The sequence below is a fragment of the Eurosta solidaginis genome, chromosome 2 (assembly GCF_040869045.1).
Source record: "Eurosta solidaginis isolate ZX-2024a chromosome 2, ASM4086904v1, whole genome shotgun sequence".
NCBI lineage: Eukaryota > Metazoa > Arthropoda > Insecta > Diptera > Tephritidae > Eurosta > Eurosta solidaginis.
In genome coordinates, this window is record NC_090320.1 from 211,241,150 (window position 1) to 211,253,634 (window position 12,485).

General features: G+C 36.3%; 1 pseudogene; it reads left to right on the forward strand.

Annotated features, from left to right (window-relative positions):
• Positions 1–12,485, forward strand: part of LOC137241802 (cytochrome c oxidase subunit 1-like) — a 173,249-nt pseudogene that overhangs the window by 47,775 nt on the left and 112,989 nt on the right.

Here is a 12,485-nt window from a genome sequence, read left to right on the forward strand (position 1 = left end):
ATCGTACAAACAAATTCTAGAGTCAGCCCTGGTCCACCTTTATGGCGATATCCCTAAATGGCGTCCATCCATAGAACTATGGCCTACTCTCTCTTAAAATACTCCTTAATACCTTCCATTTGATACACATGTCATACAACCACATTCCAGGGTTCCCTAGGTTCATTTTCCTACATGGTGATTTTCCTTATTTTGTCTCCATAGCTCTCAACTGAGTATGTAAAGTTCGGTTGCACCCGAACTTAGCCTTCCCTACTTGTTCGTATTTGGTATAGAATTATGGCATTTTTTTCGTTTTTCGGAATTTTCGATATCGAAAAAGTGGCGTGGTCATAGTCCGATTTCGACCATTTTTCATACTAATATAAAGTGAGTTCAGATAAGTACGTGAACTGAGTTTTGTAAAGACATATCGATTTTTGCTCAAGTTATCGTGTTAAAGGCCGAGCGGCATGACAGACGGTCGACTGTGTATAAAAACTGGGCATGGCTTCTACCGATTTCGCCCTTTTTCACAGAAATAAGTTACCGTCCCAGAAGCTAAGCCCCTACGAAATTTCACAAGGATTGGTAAAGTTTTGTTCGACTTATGGCATTAAAAGTATCCTAGACCAATTAAATGAAAAAGGGCGGAGCCACGCCCATTTTGAAATTTTCTTTTATTTTTGCATTTTCTTGCATCATATCATTACTGGAGTTGAATATTGACATAATTTACTTATATACTGTAAAGATATTAAATTTGTTGTTAAAATTTGACTTAAAAAAATTTTTTTTTTTAAAAGTGGGCGTGGTCGTTCTCCGATTTTGCTAATTTTCATAAAGCGTACATATAGTATTAGGAGTAACGTTCCTGCCAAATTTCATCATGATATCTTCAACGACTGCCAAATTACAGCTTGCAAAATTTTAAATTACCTTATTTTAAAAGTGGGCGGTGCCACGCCCATTGTCCAAAATTTTACTAATTTTCTATTCTGTGTCATAAGTTCAACTCACCTACCAAGTTTCATCGCTTTGTTCGTCTTTGGTAATGAATTATCGTACTTTTTCTGTTTTTCGAAATTTTCGATATCGAAAAAGTGGGCTTGGTTATAGTCCGATATTGTTCATTTTAAACAGCGATATGAGATGAGCGCTCAGGAACCTACGTACCAAATTTCATCAAGATACCTCAAAATTTACTCAAGTTATCGTGTTGAAGGACGGACATGGCTCAATCAAATTTTTTTTCGATCCTGATGATTTTGATATATGGAAGTCTATATCTATCTCGATTCCTTTATACCTGTACAACCAACCGTTATCCAATCAAAGTTAATATACTCTGTGAGCTCTGCTCAACTGAGTATAAAATCGTTAAACCTACTTTAACAAAATTCGGCAGAGAGGTTGCCTTTACTATAGGGAATGCGTTGAAGAAAAACTAACGAAATTGGTTAAGGACCACGCCCACTTTTATATAAAAGATTTTTAAAAGGGTCGTGGACGAATAAAATAAGCCACATCTTAGCGTAAAAGAGCCTTATATCAACGGAAATTTACTTTTTAAATTGAATTATAACATTAAATTAGAAACACTAAAATTTTTAAAAATAAGTGTGGCACCGCTCCTTTTATGGCTAAGCAATTTTCTATATTTCTGGAGCCATAACTCAAAGAAAAATTAACGGATCGTAATAGAGTTGGGTGCACAAATTTTCCTTATAGGCGAAAATATTTCTAGTAAAAATGGACGGGATCGGTTAAAGACCACGGCAACTTTTATATAAAACAAGTTTAAAAGGGTCGTAGACTAGAATAACAAGCTATAACTTAGCAAAAAATAGTTTTGAATCAATGATATTTCACTTATCAAGTTTTATTGTCAGAGGAAATGGGGTAACATTTTTTTTTTTAAACGGGCTTTGCCACGTGTTATGTAGAAAAGTAATTTATCTGAAATTAAATGTGCAATTTAAGCTCACGCTGAGTATAAAATGTTCTGTTACACGCGAACTGAGACACATTTACTTGTTCACTCTGCGTCTGTTGTTTTATGATTTCTTTTTGGGTGTTAAATTTTACAAAAGAGTTAATTTTTGGAGAATAAGATTTGTCTAGTCAGCTAGTTGAATTGAAATTCGGAAGAATGTATGTATATAAGGGTAGTCCTTGTATGTGTATTACATTTTTTGGGTCAGCTATTTGAACAGAAATACATTGAAATAAAATTCCGGGTATTAACCACACACAATTTAGAGGTATATTTATATATAAGGGTGGTCCTTATTCATCATATTACTGGTTTTATCCAGTTTCAACCCTTCAAACGATAATACTAAGGTAGAAATATCAGGCATATATTTTTATCCTGATTGGAGAGTTTTAGGGGTAACTCACAGTGGTCAGCGTTAAGATAACTCTATGGAGTATCAAACAATTTTAACTGAAATGTTTTGTTTTCTAATAATAACATTCATTATATTATAGTTGGTTATATCACGCATAAATTCTGGTCGCGCCTGAAAATGGTTAAGGCGTGTTGACCTCCTCGGGAGCAAAATTTATATATGAATTTGCCTATATAATATTATCGATTTTAGGTATTAGACAACAAAAAAATTTATTTGAATTTATTGATCCCCAATCGAGAAATCTTAGTTTGGATTCTGGTACGATAACCCTGAACCATCTCCAAATGGGAGAAAATTTATCTGTGATATTTTTATACCCAGCTGTACTTGTTTACCTTATTACTGTCGTTTGAAGCAGTGAGACTGAAAAAATAACCATTTTTATATATAAGGGCCACCCTAATGTATATATTTTAAAAAAATTCCACTCTTATTACAACTTTCTCTGATATATTTGAATAACTCAGCCTTATATAAGGCACTCGTATTTCTTTGCCTATGCAAATATGTACGCGTAGCTGCTAGTTATCTTACTTCTATTGAAAATTTTCTTTGCCAGCCATAGATGACCATTAATATACACTCAATTGCCAATTGGCTTCTGGTCTTTGGTATGCCATTCATGATACTTACAGCATTCGTGCATTGGACTGAATTTTTTCAAAAGAAGTTCTATTTGTGTAAATGCATCTTATAATGTACGAATGAGGGAGCGTTGTAGGATAATGAACTTTCCGACTGTCGCTATAAAACTTTCTGAGCACATACCTATAACTGCGTTGGAATGGGCTCGTTTGTCAGCGCAGTCATCTTCATCGATTTCGCCAACGCAATGCTAATATACTGATACCAATTATACTCTCTCTCCCCATATTTTGGTTATCTCTGGTGAATAGTTTTATATGAACGTACGCAAACTGCATTTAAGATGATGCCTAAATTTAGATGATCTTCAAAAATAGGGAAGGTAGTTGCAGCTACATAACTCAAAGAGAAATGGTCAGATATATGTATAAAGCGTAATCGATATCGAATTCATGAAAATTTGCGATGGCAAATAGCCCCGAATATGAAACTTATGAATTTATTTATTTAAATAAGTTCTGTTTTCTGCACACCTTTCACGCTGCATTTATGCTAGCTTTCGCAAAAGTTTATTAATTATACATGAGCTTGAAACTTTATTCCTCCTAAGTTATATATTATTTTTGTCCGCTTACGAGGCAGTGAGCAAGCAATAAATATTTTATTCAGTTCTGATTAAATTTTCAATAAAATTTATGCGACGAATAAAAATTTGCATGGATAGAGGGAAACTAACATGAACGGGATTATGATGAAATCGTATTTTTGAATTTCGGATGCCGATATCGTAATGAATAAAATTTTGATATGAATGACAAAAAAAAAAAAAGGATAATGGATCGGTACAACTCCAGCAAACAAGCAAGCTGAGCTTTCTGTGACTGCATTCCATTTTCAAAGTAGAGTGTGCTCTCAACCATAATCCGCGGACCTGGAACGATTCAGGAATCACTCTTATACCTAAAGCTGGAAGAGCTTTTCACATGACCTCTGAAGACTTCAGACCAACTTGCCTGACATGCTTACAGCTGAAGACTAAAATTATCGATATCCCAGCATGCATGTATGAAAGGGACGTTCACGGAGACGGCTTTGCATGCCATCGTCTTCCAAATCGAAAAACCCTTGGAGTACTAGGAGCTCACACTAAAAGCGCTTCCCGAAATTGGAAGAGCTTTCGACAACGTTACACCCTCTGTGACAACTAATGCACTAATCGACTTGGCAGGTTCAAGGGTGATTATATTATTAAAAGGGAGAGGCGTACCACATGGTGGGGTACTTTCTCGACTTATTTGTGTAGTCACATTTAATGAGCTGTTGGTTCGTCTTGAGGAGGACGGTTGCTGCAAGGTAATCGAATATGCAAATGACCTCGCGCTATTAATCAGCTTGAAATGTCTATAGTCACTATGCATTTTAATGCAAATACAGCTGAGACTGGTGGAGAACTGGGCCAGGAGTAAAAGTCTATCTGTCAATTCAGCAAAAATTTAAGTGGTTCCCTTCACTGGGAAATATAATATACCAGTGTTACAGCTACCGGTGACAACGGGCACTACCCTGATTCTGAGGGATTCTGCTAAATAGCTATGAGTAATTTTGGATAGAAAGCTGTAGGAGAGTTGTTACGCGAAGGTGAGGACTATCACCGAATATTACCATGTAGCTCCACACTGTTATGGTTGGGTAAATTTTTTTATACGGGGCTTTGGCCTGGTGGAAAATCTTAGATACTGCATCAAACCTGCGTGGGGGTGCTCTGCATACTACCCCTGCGGAAGCTCTGGATTCTATTTGTAATATCTTGCCTATAGATATAATGACCAGGTAATGCGCTGCCTTTTCTGCTCTGCGGCTTTGAAAGTTATCTGGCTGGAAAGTCATTGTGGATGGCTAAGCAGTCATCCTCAAGAATTTGGCATCACCTTGGTCAGACTAGTGCGCTGCGAATATGTTTTTCGATATGAAGTACGATGTTTTCACCTCGAGTAGGGATTTTTGTTTGAAGGAGCCGCCAGACCTAGGTATTAGGTTTCATATATATACCGAGGGCTCTAAACTGGAAAATAAGGTGGGAAGTGGTATTTTTTACCTCAACTAAGGTGGAGTTTACCCTTTGGCCTACCCGATCATTATAGCGTCTTTCTAGCGGAAGTTGCTGCAATTAACGAAGTCGCTGATCACCAGAGAAATGCTGTTCATGGCTATATCAAAATAAGTATTTATTATAACTGCTAGGCTGCACTAAACGTACTTGGAACGGTCACCTGTTGGTCGAGGACAGGCACAATTTCCAAGTATCATTTAACGAGATTTCTGGGCAATTTTCCTTAGTCTGGTAGGGGTGCATGGAAGCTCAGATGTGAGATGGATAACCAACAAAAAGGGTTCCTCCAATCCGCTTTTTTTTTGTCCTGAAAGATATTGAATATTCCGATCGCTACCTATAAGCTCATTTTGAAAGGGATTTCCTTTAGCGAAGCGGGTTTGAATTCTGCTTCTTCTTGTAAGGAGGGACATTTCTGAAGTGGTCGGACTTTTAACCAGCCACAAAGCATCGGAAGGCATGCACAATCGCTGAGTGCTCTATATAGTGTTTACTGTACGAGCTGTAGACACAAGGAGGAGTTGGAATCAGTGACCCGGTTAAATCAAGAGTTCTGATTATTTTGTATAATAAGTAAGTCGCAAAAATTTATTAGAATTTCAGGAAACTGTAGCAAGAAGATTACAAAATTTAACAAACTAATCTTTCGTCGTACTCCCTAATCCGACCTTAACATCTCTGAGGGTGTCGACAAATTATGGTCAACCATCAAATACTTTTGTAACCCGACAAAATACAATAATAAAACATTTGTCACATTTGACGGACTAGACTCTCAAATATTTCCTTGATATATCACGTCCAGAGCTCAATGTAATATCAATAATATTACTGGATGTTTGACTAAGATGCAGGGGACACAACCCCTGTTGGCTCCTCCCCACGCATTGTGGTGTGTATTTGCATCCGCGCCTATGACCAAGCGCCATTTGCGCGCTTCCTCTTCCACTCCCCTCATGGTACCAACACAGAAGAGTTGGTGCAGAAAAAGGACAATCGGAGAAAAAAAAAATTCCTAATCGCTTGTAGACAGACAAGCTTATCCTCCAGAAATCAAATTTTTTTCTAGTTCTAAATCCAGCGAAAAATCACTTTGCCCAATAAATGCTACTTTGGACTGAGTGGGAAATTTAAAAATAGAGTCCCCTCTTGGCAAACGAAAATCATGCTCTACAATTCACTTATCGTGCCCATTCTAATATATGGCCCAGAAGAATGGACACGGGCAACGTTCAATGAGCCGGCACTATGAGTTCAAGATAAAAGTTCCTCAAAATATTTACAGACCACTTAGCGTTGGTAACGACGAGTACCCAATATATCAAATACTATATATCTTTACATCAATACTACTGAGCTTTACATAAATATAGTCTACCGAATTAAAACACAGCGTCTATGCTGGCTAGGCCATGTTGTGCGAATGAAAGGTCATGCTCCGGCCAAGACGGTCTTATCGGACACGCCTATGAATCCAACCCTTGGGTTTGACGAATTAGCGCCAGTTAACCCAGCGAAGGCGCGCCTTTTTTAACCGTTTTAGGCCAATTGGGTTTTGTTTTCTTCATTTTCCGACAGGGAGGATAATTGATGTATGTATATTGGAACTGTTTTCCGTCATCCCTTCGGCGTTGCGTCAACGCCAGCGTAATTTTTCGTTCTCCGCAGAATCATAAGGTATACTTTGTTCTCTACTGAGCACGCAGTACTTTATTGATTCAGGAGCAGGCAATGTGCCAATTCCTAGCACAATACAATAGGGTGGTACCGTTAAAAAAAACTGTGTGACGTTTCAAGTTTGTGCAATACATGAAATAAAAAATGCTTCTCGCCTTTTATAGCTTATAGAAACCGCTCTGCCGCAGCCTTACTTCATTTGAAAAACTCAATTATTTTCTGATTGCGGGGCACTAATGTGCATACATACATAGATAGATGAACTGCGAGTATTAGTACATTTGAATCCCTCATCATTTTAGATGCAGTAAAATTTACTTGGTAAAGTCTTAATAGAACAATTTACTAGGCTAAATAAACAATGCGACTTACTCGTACATGCAAGAGGAAACGCAATAAAAATCTATGTAATATTTGGAATACATCGAAACGTGAGTGTACTGTAACGAGGACAATTCCAACTCTTCCACTATGTCAAAAACACTAATAAAACATTTACGCTTGCACTTAAATGCGGATACATTTTATTTGCGAATGAATACGGTGCAAAAAAAGTCGATTGCATACTACTAAGTACAAAAGCATAGATTGATATATACACGGACCCTGCAAAAAATCCTATTAATCTAGGTTGTGTCCGGAATGAGTTGCAAAGGGGTATGTTACTAATGTCAGTTTTGATCACTTTGTATGAGCTGAACTGTTCCCTTTTGTTTGAGCAAGTTCTACGAAGATACTCTTTGCACCCATTTATACCTGAATGGGAACGATAGGAGCAATCTCCTTTGTACCCTTATGAGCACGAATGAAGAACAATCTCTTTCTTTCTCATCAAAAAGTGTTAATTTTCGTATGATACGAGAATATGTACATTTTAAACGCAATATTAAAACTTGAAAAAGATTTTCAGATAGATCTATTTAAAACAAGTAAGGAAGGCTAAGTTCGGGTGTAACCGAACATTACATACTCAGCTGAGAGCTTTGGAGACAAAATAAGGGAAAAACACCATGTAGGAAAATTAACCTAGGGTAACCCTGGAATGTGTTTGTATGACATGTGTATCAAATGGAAGGTATTAAAGAGTATTTTAAGAGAGAGTTGGCCATAGTTCTATGGATGGACGCCATTTAGGGATATCGCCATAAAGGTGGACCAGTGCTGACTCTAGAATTTGTTTGTACGATATGGGTATCAAATGAAAAGTGTTAATGAGTATTTTAAAAGGGAGTGGGACTTAGTTCTATAGATGGACGCCATTTAGGGATATCGCCATAAAGGTGAACCTGGGGTGACTCTAGAATGCGTTTGTACGATATGGGTATCAAAGTATTTGAAGTAATGAGTATTTTAAATGGGAGTGGGCCTCAGTTCTATAGGTGGACGCCATTTTGGGATACCGTCATAAAGGTGGACCAGGGGTGACTCTAGAATGTGTTTGTACGATATGGGTATCAAATTAAAGGTATTAATGAGGGTTTTAAAAGGGAGTAGCCCTTAGTTGTATATGTGAGTAGGTGTTCATCCGTTTTACAAAATTTTTTATAGTCAAATTTTAACAAAAAATTTAATATCTTTACAGTATAAAAGTAAATTATGTCAACATTCGATTCCAGTAATGATATGGTGCAACAAAATACAAAAACAAAAGAAAATTTCAAAATGGGCGTGGCTCCGCCCTTTTTCATTTAATTTGTCTAGAATAATTTTAATGCCATAAGCCGAACAAAAATTCGTCTTCCGATTTCGCTAATTTTTATTTAGCACACATACAGTAATAGGAGTAACGTGCCTACCAAATTTCATCGTGATATCTTCAACGACTGCCAAATTACAGCTGGCAAAACTTTTAAATTACCTTCTTTTAAAAGTTAGCGGTGCCACGCCCATTGTCCAAAATTTTAATTAGTTTCTATTTTGCGTCATAAGGCGAACCCACCTACCAAGTTTCATCGCTTTATCCGTCTTTGGTAATGAATTATCACACTTCTTCGATTTTTCGAAATTTTCGATATCGAAAAAGTGGACGTGGTTGTAGTCCGATTTCGATCATTTTAAATAGCGATCTGAGATGAGTGCCCAGAAACCTACATACAAAATTTCATCAAGGTACTTTAAAATTTACTCAAATTATCGTGTTAACGGACAGACGGACGGACGGACATGGCTCAATCAAATTTTTTTCGATACTGATGATTTTGATATATGGAAGTCTATATCTATCTCGACTCCTTTATACCTGTACAACCAACTGTTATCCAATCAAAGTTAATATACTCTGTAAGCTCTGCTCAACTGAGTATAATAATTATTAAGTCGCCAACTCATTCCAAGAGATATGGCTCGACGATATGGAACATATGGTCAAAATCATTTAGATGCGTTATAGGGCTCCGCATTTTTCTTAAATAATTCGGGTGAAACACCTATAATATTTTTTATTTAACTCACTTCGTTGCCGTTTTTTTTTTATGTTTCTAAAAATGGGATAGATTTCAATCTGACTAAGCCCAACTGTACCCAAAAGGGACAAAAGAGATTAATCGGAGAACGCTCTCTTTAGGGATTAGTCGCACTGTTTTTTGCAGGGTATGTACACATATATGTATGTTTAAATAAATACGTGGACATACTCGTATGTATACACATAAAATTGCATTATTAAGCTATTACATTGAATCGTAAAAATATACAAATGAACGCTGCAATCACATTTGCCTATCCTATACGCCTACAAATCAAATCGGACCTGACCTAATGGGAATTAGAATGTTATATCATGGTAAAATCGATTTGACCGCGGACAACAAAGATATTTTCTATTTATTTATTTGTATATGTGCATTTGGTGCAGCTTAAGTTCGTACGAGCCTAAGCTGAATATGAAATTTGTTATTTGTAGATAGCATTTGAGGTCAGTTCTTAAATGAGTTAGCTATTTCTATCAAAAGGACTTATTTTTGTTTGTGAATTAAGGAACAAATAATGATTTCTTAAAAGTATTAAGGAATTTACAAATCCACCCGATTAAGAAGCCTATGCAAGCAAACAAAAAAGATTCACGATTATAAAGTCAAACTTTATAATTTTCCATAATAAATTTTTCTTACTATGAGAGATTACCTAACATTTCTCTTCTCGATAACTATACTTATATTTTATTACCTACTAGCTTTACCTGGCGTACGTTGTAACGCCCGAGATCGATTGAATGTTGCGTTATTTTTTCTGTTTTGTTTGTTGACAATTTAGTTTATTGTTCTCTAAATTGAATTGAATTTTGTACACATATTTGGTGAAATTTTCGCTTAAAACATTTTCCATATCCTTTGATTAAATCTATAGGTAGAATTACGCGTACGTCGACCTATAGTTGATCGTCTTGTTGGTGGCATTTTGATGCATATGATGAAATTATGGAAAAATCTTTTTATACTCAGTTTAGCAGAGCTCACAGAGTATATTAAGTTTGATTGGATAACGGTTGGTTGTACAGGTATAAAGGAATCGAGATAGATATAGACTTCCATATATCAAAATTATCAGGATCGAAAAAAAATTTGATTGAGCCATGTCCGTCCGCCCGTCCGTCCGTTAACACGATAACTAGAGTAAATTTTGACGAAATTTGGTATGTAGGTTCCCGAGCACTCATCTCAGATGGCTATTTAAAATGAACGATATCGGACTATAACCACGCCCACTTTTTCGATATCGAAAATTTCGAAAAACAGAAAAAGTGCAATAATTCATTACCAGAGACAGATAAAGCGATGAAATTTGGTAGGTGTGTTGAACTTATAACGCAGAATAGAAATCTAGTAAAATTTTGGACAATGGGCGTGGCACCGCCCACTTTTAAAAGAAGGTAATTTAGAATTTTGCAAGCTGTAATTTGGCAGTCGTTGAAGATCTCATGATGAAATTTGGCAGAAACGTTACTCCTATTACTGTATGTACCCTTAATAAAAATTAGCAAAATCGGAGAAGGACCACGCCCACTTTAAAAAAACAATTTCTTTAAGTAAAATTTTAACAAAAAATTTAATATCTTTACAGTATATAAGTAAATTGTGTAACCATTCAATTCCAGTAATGATATGGTGCAACAAAATACAAAAATAAAAGAAAATTTCAAAATGGGCGTGGCTCCACCCTTTTTCATTTAATTTGTCTAGGATACTTTTAATGCCATAAGTCGAACAAAAATTTACCAATCCTTTTGAAATTTGGTACGGGCATAGATTTTATGACGATAACAGTTTTCTGTGAAAATGGGCGAAATCGGTTGAAGGCACGCCCAGTTTTTATACGCAGTCGTCCGTCTATCCTTCCGCATGGCCATTAACACGATAACTTGAGCAAAATTATACATATCTTTACTGAACTTAATTCACGTACTTATCTGAACGCACTTTATCTTGGTATAAAAAATGAACGAAATGCGACTATGACCACGCCCACTTTTTCGATATCGAAAATTACGAAAAATTAAAAAAATGCCATAATTCTATACCAAATATGAAAAAAGGGATGAAACATGGTAATTGGATTGGTTTATTGACGCGAAATATAACTTTAGAAAAAACTTTGTAAAATGGTTGTGACACCTACCATATTAAGTAGAGGAAAATGAAAAAGTTCTGCAGGGCGAATTAAAAAATCCTTGAAATCTTGGCAGGTATTACATATATAAGTAAATTAGCGGTATCCAACAGATGATGTTCTGGGTCACCCTGTTCCACATTTTGGTCGATATCTGGAAAATGCCTTCACATTTACAACTACCACCACTCCCTTTTAAAACTCTCATTAATACCTTTAATTTTACACCAATATCGTACAAACACACTCTAGAGTCACCCCTGGTCCACCTTTATTGCGATACCTCGAAAAGGCGTCCACCTATAGAACTAAGGCCCACCCCCTTTTAAAATACTCATTAAAACCTTTCGTTTGATACGCATATTGTACAAAGTTATTATAGAGTCACCCTTGGTCCAACTTTATGGCGATATCTCGAAAAAGCGACCACCTATACAACTACCACCTCTCCCTTTTAAAAACCTCATTAATACCTTTAATTTGATAACCGTATCATACAAACAAATTCTAGGGTCGCCCCTGGTCCACCTTTATGGAGATATCTCGAAACGGCGTCCACCTATGGAACTAAGGATTACTCCCTTTTAAAATACTCATTAACACCTTTCATTTGATACCCATATCGTACAAACAAATTCTAGAGTCAACCCTGATCCACCTTTATGGCGATATCCCTAAATGGCGTCCACCTACAGAACTATGGCCCACTCCCTCATAAAATACTCTTTAATTCCTTTCATTTGATACACATGTCATACAAACACATTCCAGGGTTTCCCCCGGTTCATTTTCCTACATGGTTATTTTCCCTTATGATGTCACCATAGCTCTCAATGTAATGTTCGGTTACACCCGAACTTAACTTTCCTTACTTGTTTAACTATGTTTTCTTGCACTGAACACACTTAAAATCACTTTTTAAATTAATAATAGTTGGAGAAATGTAGAGCGTTTTCTACATCTATGTATATGCCAAATCAATAGGCAAACGAAATTTAGTTTTTATATGGCTTTATTTTGGCGTGACTCTTTGACGATTACAAATTCAATGATCTTACATGCTAAGGAAAAATTCAATTTAGGCAGCAAAATTTATGTTTAGGAATTTTCCA